This window comes from Marmota marmota, unplaced genomic scaffold, assembly GCF_001458135.2.
Source record: "Marmota marmota marmota unplaced genomic scaffold, marMar, whole genome shotgun sequence".
Classification (NCBI taxonomy): Eukaryota; Metazoa; Chordata; class Mammalia; order Rodentia; family Sciuridae; genus Marmota; species Marmota marmota.
In genome coordinates, this window is record NW_026000185.1 from 10,350,143 (window position 1) to 10,360,494 (window position 10,352).

At 41.4% G+C, this 10,352-nt stretch overlaps 1 long non-coding RNA gene across 2 annotated transcripts in view; it reads left to right on the forward strand.

The window, feature by feature from the left end:
- The first annotated feature begins 651 nt into the window (after positions 1–651).
- The window catches only part of LOC125612322, a 14,147-nt gene continuing 4,446 nt past the window's right edge, over positions 652–10,352 (forward strand). The window contains exons 1-2 of one of the 2 annotated variants that reach the window (XR_007342651.1): positions 652–1,665; positions 4,739–4,920. This is a non-coding gene — a long non-coding RNA (uncharacterized LOC125612322). Of the gene's footprint in view, positions 1,666–3,741; positions 3,849–4,738; positions 4,921–10,352 lie in introns of those variants that run through there. The other variant, XR_007342652.1, reaches the window with a different exon arrangement.

Sequence of the window (10,352 nt, forward strand, 5' to 3'; positions counted from 1 at the left end):
CAGTGGTGGAAGTCCAGATGGGTCTGAAAGAACAGCTAGGATTTCAACAGACAGATGTGAGTGGGGCCTTCGGTAGAATCCATCAGCTCAGCAAAGATGCGTGGAAATGGAACAATGGTGTTTAAAGTTTTGTGAACAGTGGGGCAGGAGCAACATAGTGGGCCCACCTTGTACCAGGCTCCCGAGGGATAGGATAAGAGGCTTGTCCTCAATTCAGTAGAAAAGCAGAAGGAAAAGATGTGACCAAGAAGTCCATTTGAGTTTGAAATGGAACGGAACTACTATTAATTGAGCACCTACACTGTGCCGGGGACTTGATAGTTATTATCATAACCTTACTGCCAGGAAACTGAGACTCTGGAGAGATTAAGAAATTAAAACCACAGCAGAAATAACTGCAAATTCAAATCACAAAGCTCACCTTCTTTCTCCCACTTCTTGCTGGCTGGCAGGGAGGAATGGTGGGGAGATTACTGCAGAAGCCACTATACCAACCCAAGCAATAGGTAATGAGGGCCAGAAAGAGGAAGATGGCTTTGGAAATGGAAAGAAGGACATAAAGAAGTATCCAAGTAGGCCAGTCAATGGGGCAAAGGAAATATATGCCTAGGAGGAGTTCAAAGCCAGTTTTGAAGCCTGGACTCAGGAAATAATGGGAGTGTTTAACAGGAAAAAAGCAAGTCTGAAGAAGGGCCTGGTTTAGAGGAAGAAGGATAAGCTCAGTTTGATAGTTACTATGAGATGGGTCAGGCTCCATTTAAGATGTTGGAGACATCTGCACAGAAGTGAGAGGTGAAGGCTTTGCATAAATGGCTAAAGGTGAAGAAACACAGAAGGACCAGCAGACAGCTTTAGATAATGCCCACCTTTAGGTGGAGGATAGACACACAGAACTAGGGAGGAAAGGGAGAGGGAACTGAATCACAGTAACCAGCCTGAAAGGCAGGAGAGAATTTCAAGGCACTGACCCCAAAGGTTAGGAGTGCAGCAGTCCTAGTGCTGGTGACCTCAAGATATACCACAGAGCACACTGGTCATCCTGGGTCATGGGGCAGGGGCCTGGGACACACTCCAGCCTGAGAGGCTGAGAAGCCACCGGGAAGGTAAAGATGGGAAAAGACTCTGACTGGGGCGAGGGCCAGGTCAAAGGTGACTCTGTTCATGGGAGATGGGGATGCAGGAGCAGAGCAGACTGGGAGAAGGAAAATGCCCCAGAGAAGAACAGACAATTAAACAGCTCTGGCTAAAGCTCAGAGCTGGAGGTAGAGAAAAAAAAATAAAAGTGGCCTTGCTTTTCTTCCTTTCACACCTACAGAAAACCTGTTTTTGTATTGATTTGCCTCTTCTTAAAGACCAGCATTTATGTTACCAGGCATACCTCCAACTTGGCACAGAACCACAAGTCACAGTGAATAACAGCCAGCGCTTTTCTGAAGCCTTCTATTTTAACAAAGCAGTGGTGCTGTTTGGCCGCGAGGGCTGCCCGTATGTACACTGGCTGGGGAAAGGCCTAGAATCCCACTGTTTGTAAGCCAAGTTTTCAGCTTTATTATTATTGAAAGCATCCCTTTCAGCAAGTTACAAAGTCAAACCGAGTGCTGGCTAATGGCACCTGAAGCAGCAAGTTGAGGTTCAGTGGCTCTCCCCAGCCAATCCCAAGACTTGGTAAGGATTTTTATTTTGGTTGTGCTGAGCTTACTATAACTGGGGCGGCCGAGTTGCTATGGTGATTTGTTCTCAAAACAAAGCGCTTTGCTTCAATGCATTGAAACAGCCGATAAATCTACTTAATGTTGACTTGATCATGACATTAATTCTAGTTGAGACAGCACCCCACCCCCGACCCCACCCCCGCTCCCATTAGGACTTGGGTATAGGAATCTGAAGTGGGCCAAGAAGGCATTGGCTAAAAAAAAAAATAATAATAATAATGCAACTTGGCTTTTTAAACCTGGGGCTTTACAATTGACAGAGTTGAAGGCTGTTGGCTTGCAGCCTGGAGAGCTGTACCCTGGGGGCGGCCTGCAGCTGGGGGAAGGTTCGTCCTGAAGCAATTATGTAGTTAATTGGTCCAGTGTGGGCCTAGGTTGAAGGTTGTGACTCACACTTGGAGCTCACCCCTCCATGCAGGTGCGGCGGACAGGATGCAGGATGCAAGGACCTCAGCTGCTGCTTCCCGTTCCTCTGGTACATCTGCAAGTCCTCGCCCCCGTCTGCCCTTGAGGTGGGGGAAAGGCAGATCTTAGCTCCTCCGCACGGGCCGTCTTGGTCTCACCAGTAGGGGTCCCCATTGAGTCACGAGTCCTAAACTGTTGAGGCTGGAGTCACCGGACACTTTAAGGATGACTGCGCTTTGACTGGGGTGTCTCTGCCTCTGATTTCTTGCCTAACCCCGTAACATGGGAGAGAAAAAAAAAAAAAAGGAGATGCCTGACTTCCAGCGTGACTCATTCATTATAAACAAAACGGAGGACAGATTCACTGCCTCTTATCGGAACCGAGTATGTGCCCCAGGACAAGCGTGAGTCAGAACAGAAGTCCTGAGCCTTGTTGATCAGAGCATTCCCCCTGCAGCCCCACCTCCCCAGGAAGAGGTGCACTGGGGGTGTAGCTCTGTGGGTTTCTTAAATCCTATCAGAGACCCCACATTAAACCCTGGGCTTCTAAGTGAGTCAAATCCCCTCAAAACCAAGAAGCCTTCCAAGTTAAAGATAAAAATTGGCCATATCTACAAAGAAACTCATTTGGAGTGGACAGAACTGTTTGTAATCTTAGCAGTGATGATTTCTCAGCATATGTCAAAAATCAACAAAGGACACTTTAAATATGTACAGTTTACTCTATGTAAATTATACTTAAATGGTTTGGGTTTTTTTTTTTTTTTTTAAGAAGAAATAGCGGGGGCTGGGGTTGTAGCTCAGTGGTGGAGCGCTTGCCACGCAGGCATGAGACACTGGGTTCGATCCTCAGAACCACATATAAAAATAAATAAATAAAACAAAGATATTGTGTCCATCTACAACTTAAAAACAACTCACAGACTGGCGGAGGTAAAAACACCTAGCCACAACCCATCTTCAGTGTGCTGTATCTTGAAGCTCCAGGTAGCTCTTTCCATCCATACCCATGTCTGCTTGTGTGTGGGTGCAAACCCATAAAAGACACCAGCCTGCAGGGATCCTGATGTTGTATCATCGAACACTGATCCCAGTCTCCCAGAGCATGTGTTACTTATTTTTTCACTTAAGACCCCACTCTCCAAAGGGAATTGTAGCAGCAAGAAGGGGTGAAGCCCAGATTGGCAACCAATTTGGAGTGGTGGTGGTGGGGAGATGTTAGGTAGCCAAGAAAAAGAAGCACCTTCTGTGGACTCTGCCCCACCCCACCTCAGGCAGCCATGGGGTGGAGAGGGCTGTTTGTGCCTTCGTGTTCCAGTGGAGGCAAGTCGGGTCAAGTCGACAGCATGACTGCACTCAAGAGCTGACTGTCAGCGGTGCCTGCAAAACACGCACATGAGAAATGACTTCACGCTTGGAGACCAGCTTACCAGCAAGCATATTAATTTAGGGGAAAACGAACACAGGACTTAGAAGGAAAGCAAAACAATAACAAAAAAATGAAGTAGTTTGGCAAGTGGAGTCACTCAAAGAATGAGCAGTCACCAGAAGAGGGACGGGCGGGGTTCAGATTTTTTTTTTTAATATAAATAACCTCAATTGGGAAAATATGAACATGTATCTATACATGAACCTCCTATGACTTCCTGAAAAGTACGTGGGATTTTTCTCCATATGGATCAAATGGCCTTAGGGGACAGGAAAAGGGACTTTTCCTTTCTCCTTCTACAGGTATGCTCTTGCGAATATCTGCTTTTGATGGCTAATCTTATGGGAAAGGTCTGTATTTCTTTCATTTTGATGGCTAACTTCATCCCAAAGGACTTAATTATGTCTTTCATTTTCCCCTTGGTTTCTAATATGACCTGCATTAGACTCTGCTGCTGTCTTTTGGCAAAGAAATTCAAGGTTCGTGTCCAAGCCATCTGGAGAATTTGTCGTTTTAACAAGGGGGCCATCTATGTGGGAGGGCTTAGTTAGTCTCCTAATTGCTCAATCAGTGTGTGTGTGGGGAGGTGCACACGCACATATGCTGCCTCTCCAGATTCTGTACACTCTTTGAAGGTATGTCCTTGCCATGTGGATGTCCTCAAGCGCAATGCCTATGAGTGTTTGTAATTCCCAAAGATAGTCTCAGATTACAACTTCTTTTGACATATGCCATAAATACATTCATACTTTTTTAGATCGATCTTTTTGCTATAGAAAACACTGTCCAGAGAAAGTATGTTCTCAACTAGTCTTTCTCTTGAAATCCAAAAATTAGTATTTGGAAAATCATGTCTGTTTATTCAACAAGCATTCTGAAGTGCCTACTCTGTGCCAGAACAGCAGAGCCCGTCCCATAGATCAGAGTTAACAGGTTGTTGTTTTCTCCAGATCCTAAAGAATCTAAAAAACAGAGCAAGCTTCTGTATTTGTAATAGTGGAATTGCAGTAACATGCTACTTATTTAAAACAATGACAACTAACTCATTGCCTGGAAGTAGCCTGTGTTCACAGCACTCCAATACGCATTACAGAACTCCGCGGTGCTATAAGCATGGGTTACAGAAGTTGCAAAAGGATACTTGGTGGCAAACTGCCAAGCAAGACCTTATTTCACATTTAATGCCTCATAGGAAGAAGAGAACACCAGAGGAGTCTTTGGAGCATACAGGAGAGTTCAGTTGTTGTGAAAAGCAAGGAATCCATGTCCTCTGTTGCTAGCAATCTCCAAGTCACTTGCTGGTTTTGCTGAGCCGGGTCCGGGTGCCGTCCAGAAATGGAAGAGAATATTTACAAAAGAAAATACATTCTTCAGGTGGGTGTTTTGTAATGTACTCCTGAGAGCTGTTGTGGAGATAAGTTTCATAATGGGGCCTTTTAGAACAAGCTCTTAACCTTCCATCTGACACTTTGAATTGAATTTGTCAATCTGTGGTCCAGACTCAAACCTCCTGTGTTTCTTATAATTAATAACCTTATTTGCCTCATCTTAGTCTAACTTCTGTTTAAAATAGATGCTTTTATAATTGGCCCCCTGGTACTTAATAGTCCACAAAACATGCATTGATCCATGCATGAATTTCTTTGTTATTTTCAATGAAGATAAAACTCCCGAAACTTCCCCTACCCCCATTGCCAAAAAAAAAAAAAAAAAAAAAAAAAAACCACAAGGACCTTGACAAGAAATCAAAACATATCAACCCTATATATCCATATTCATTTGATTTCCCTCCTTCTCCCAAGCCAAAGTGAACCCTCATCCTGAGTTATGTGATTAATATTCCCTGACATTCTTTTCTATAGGATCTTATCAAGTCTTCTTTATGGGGGCTGGGGATGTAGCTCAGTTGGTAGAGTGCTTGCCTCACATGCACAAGGCCCTGGGTTAAATCCCCAGCACCACAAAAAAATAAAAATAAAAGTCTTCTTTGTGTTATATGTATTAAGTATGTGTATGCATACATGTTGTTTTAACTTTATTTTTTTTTAAAAAAGTGTAATTGTAGGGTTTACTTATATTGGTAAGATCCACCCTGGTGATGCATGTGGCAGGCATTCGGTTTGGCCTTTCTATAATATTTCATTATATGAATATATCAGAATTTATTCACCAGCACTCCCTTTCCTGGTTGTCTGGGTTACTCATAGGTTCCTGATATTATGAACTGTACTTTTATGAACATTCTTAACATCTATCCAGTCTTATCCATGTGCAATCTAGGAGTGAAATAGTTAGGTTAAGGGTTACATTCAACTTTAGGGGACAGTGTCAAACTGGGTTTTTCTGTGTGTTTTTATTGATGCATTATAGTTTTTATATAACAAATATAAAGTCATATATACATGGCGTATAATTCCCCATTTCATTCCCCAGTACTTTCTCTTTCCTCCCCCTCCTCCCTCACCTGTTCTCCTTCCTCTACTCTCCTGGTCTGCCTTCTCTTTACTTATTGCTTCTTTTTAAATTGGTGCTGTATAGTATACACAAAGGTGGAATTCACCGTGGTACATTCGTATGTATTCATAGCATAATTTGGTCAATTTCATTTCACAGCTCTTCCCTTTTCCTGTGCCTCCTCCCTCCCCCTCTACTCCACTGATCTATTTTCCTGGGACCCACCCTCCTTTTTTTTTTTCTTATTTTGCTCTAGCTTTCACATATGAGAAAAAAAAAAAACATTTGGCCCTTGACTTTCTGAGCCTGGCTTATTTCACTTAGCGTGATGTACTCCAATTCCACCCACTCATTCACTTACCAGTAAATGCCATCGTTTTGTTCTTCTTTATAGCGGAGTGAAACTCCCTTGCATAGATATATCATATTTTCTTCATTCATTCATGTGTTGACGGGCACCTGGGCTGGTTCCATAACTAAGTTATTGTGAATTGTGTTGCTATAAATGTTGATGTGGCTGCATCTCTATAGTGTGCTAACTTTAGATCTTTTGGATAAATATCAAGGAGTGGGATAACTAGGTCATCCGGTGGCTCATTTATGGAATATCCATACTGCTTTCCAGAGTGCATGTACTAATTTGCAGTCCCACTGACAATGTCTGAGTGTACCTTTCCCCTTTCATCCTCATTTTCTCCTTATTATGTCTGGCAGGTTAATAAGATGCTTTGGGTCAAGTTCCCAGAACAGGCCCTGGGTCAAATACCATTAAAGCTAGAAGAAGCTTTAGAGATAGGAATGAGGAACCTAACTAAGGCTTATTCACTCAACAACTATTAATCAGGACTAACTTGGTGCTAATTATTGCCCTAAACCCTGGAAATTCACTAAAGAATGAGTCAGACAAGACCTCCACTTTCCTGGGGTCACCTTCTCATCTTGGGAGGGAATCAGGATGACAGTGTGATTAAGGTACTATGAAAAACACAATGTTTAGATAGGGAGAGAGAGAAACAGAAAGCTACTGTCTTTGGACCTCCATTATTCTCCTTTGCCTTCCTGGGAGCGACACTGAATAGTAGGGCATCTACAAGCACTCAAACTCCTGTCTGAAAACACCTCCTGCCGCTGCCTGGACTGCTATATGGTATGCCAATCAAACCCACTAGTGCAGCCCAGCACCCAAACTAGGCGAACATGATTCAGAGAGCCACGGAACCATCAGTACACAAGACTGGATACGTTCTGAAAGCCACTCATGTCAAGTATGCCCTCGTGAGCACCCACTGTGTGCCAGGGTCCTGTGGAAGGTACCAGGGCTACCAAGATGAAAAAGTCAGTGCTTATGATCTCCAGGAACTCACAATATCCTGGGCAAGGCAGAAACACATGGTGACACTTTCAAAGCACTGCATGTGTTGTGATGGAGACGTGAATGGAGTTCACTGGGAACCCAGAAGAGAAACACCCAGTCTGGTCTTGGAAGTCAGGAAGACTTCCCGCAAGAAGGAATGCCTACTGGAACAGTTTGTGCTCTGTAAGGCCACCAGGAGCAAAGAGCTAGGTGGGTGCTAGAGAGCTAGTTCTGTGGTTAAGCACACAATTTTAAGCACACAACTCTGGCTCAAACAGCCTCACTTAATATCTTACATTACCCAACCAGCAAAAGCATTCATTTTCTCATCTGTAAAACAGGGATGATAGAGAACCTATTAGGAGAATTAAATTAAAATGTGTCGAGTACTTAGCTCTTAGTCAATTCCTTTCATGACCAACTCACAGCAAATCAATTCAATTGGCCAAATGACCAATACACTGAATTTGCCTTACCAAGTAGCTTTAATTAGAATATTCATCTTTGAGTTTCCTATTGTAAGATATGCTTTTCTGTCTATTAACCAAATTTAGCTTGATAATGCCACCCAGCAAATGAATCTTGTGTAATGCTACCTTTTAAAAAGTGACATATGCAAAGCCCTGGGTTCAACCTTTAGCACTGCAAAGGGGGTGGGCGGTGGCAAAGCAGGAATAAGTCTAAGCTGATTTTTTTTCCATGTGAATTGATATTTTCCAAATATTAAGCATTTAATGGTCAAACAAATTTGCTTCAGTTTCTTCTCATTTCCTTTTGATACTCATGAATGTCTTTTTCTATTCTTTGAACTGTAAATATTTTTTTATGATTTTTCATCAGTTTTCTCTCTCCCCCCCGCCCCCCGCTTTCTCTCTCTTTTTCTCTCTGTCTCTCTAGCTGAATGGAACTTCAGTTGACTGAAACAGCAGACGTCAAAATGCTGGATAAGAGGGTTTTGTGATTGTTAGAAAATATGAACTGGAGATAAATAAATAAATGTGTGTATGTGAATTTTTACTAGACAGATATCATTTCCAGCACTTCAATGTGTATCCTGGACTTTTCTTTTGTCAGGCTTAAATTTAAATTTATTAAGTTTAAAATAGAATTTAATTTTAATTCAGTTTTAAACAAATCAAATTTTAATGCAAAACATCCCAAAGAAATCTGAAATCTCAATTAAGTTTAAAGGCATATTAGAGAAATCAGGATTAGCTAAAACAATTCTTTCCTGAGAAATGCTGAAAATTTTGGCTCTAACAAGGATCATTTGAAATACGTGAATAAGTAGCAGTTTGCATAAACATCTGACATAAAAATGTGTTCAACTGTTCAAAAAACGAGAAAGCTAATTTCCTCAGAATAAACTAGAATAGTGAATCATGTTATCAGTACTTCATTTCTGATATGCATTAACCATAAATAGAAACTTTAAAGGAAACAGTCAACAAAACCAGCTTTATAAAAGCCCAAGATTGTTAAGTGGTCATCAAAAAGTTGAACAAAGATTGTAACCAAAGCATTGACCATATTCTTAAAAAAAAAAAAAAAACACTTCAATGTAACCATTTTACAATCCAGATAATGGGTACATGGGGTACATGGTAATTTGCGGTATAATTTTCCCCCATAGCTGGGTACTGATCCCAGGACCTCACACATGCTAGGTAAGCACTACTATGTTCTACCACTGAGCCTCACTCCACAGCCCTGTATAATGTTTGAAAATTCTAAATATGCAGGTGGGGGGGGCAGGAAGTTGATGTAAGATCAAAATTTCCTATAAGAAATGCTGAAAGCATATTTCTATCAATAACAACCAAAACTAAACATTGCCTAAAGCTATGAAATTTTCTGGTAAAAGCTACTGAAACTTTTATTGTTTTAATGAATATACAAACTGACTAATGTTGGCCAGTGGTTCATTCTGGAAAACTAATTTAATAAATGGGTTTTCATAAATTAATTCCTGGGATATTAAGCCTCGAAGAAGAGAACGCATTCCTGGCAGGAAAAAAACAAAACAAAACAGAAAGTAGATGTGGGAAAGAGGAAGCAACAGAATTTAGCTGGAATTCTGCAATCCAGAGAGGGAGAGGGAATATGGAGGAGATTGGCAGGGCCCACTCCTAGGGCAGTTAAAGCCATGGGAGGGTTTTATAATACTTGGAAGTTGTATTGTGAGGGTTTTTGTTTCCTTTATTGTAAGCATAACATGATCTCATCAAATCTGGCCTAAGGAGAAGAATCTAAAAAAGGAAAATGAAAAACATAATCCTGTCACTCGCATTTTTTACGGGACATGCTAATAAGCATTTTTCTTGATACTTTACTTTTTCTCCTGAAAGGCTGTAAGTTTTGATATGATGACCAGTGGGTGACTGCCTGACCCCAGTCAAGGACCTTTCCAGATAGTACTTTTCTCCACCCTGGAGCACCTACCAGTATTGATTATTATTATTATTTTTTGTTTATTTATTTATTTTTTCTAATTTATTCTACATGACAGCAGAATGCATTTCAATTTATAGTACACATATAGAGCACAGTTTTCCATGTCTCTGGTCGTATACCAAGTAGAGTCACACCATTTGTGTCTTCATGCATGTACTTAGGGTAATGATGCCCATCTCGTTCCTCCATCTTTCCTACCCCCTTGTCCCCTCCCTCCCACTCCCTTCTGTTTGCCCTAAAGTTCCTCCATTTCTACCATGCTCCTCCCAACACCCCCATTATGGATCAACATCCACATATCAGAGAAAACATTTGGCCTTTGGTTTTGGGGATTGGCTTACTTCACTTAGCATGATATTCTTATCTTTAAAAAAAATAAAAGGAACTTCTACTAAAGAAATTACAGCAGTCCTTTTATCCACATGGGGTAGGTCCCAAGATGCCAACAGATGCCTGAAAACACTGAACCCTCTATCTACTGCTTTTTCTATGCATATATATATATATATATATATATATATATATATATATATATATATATATA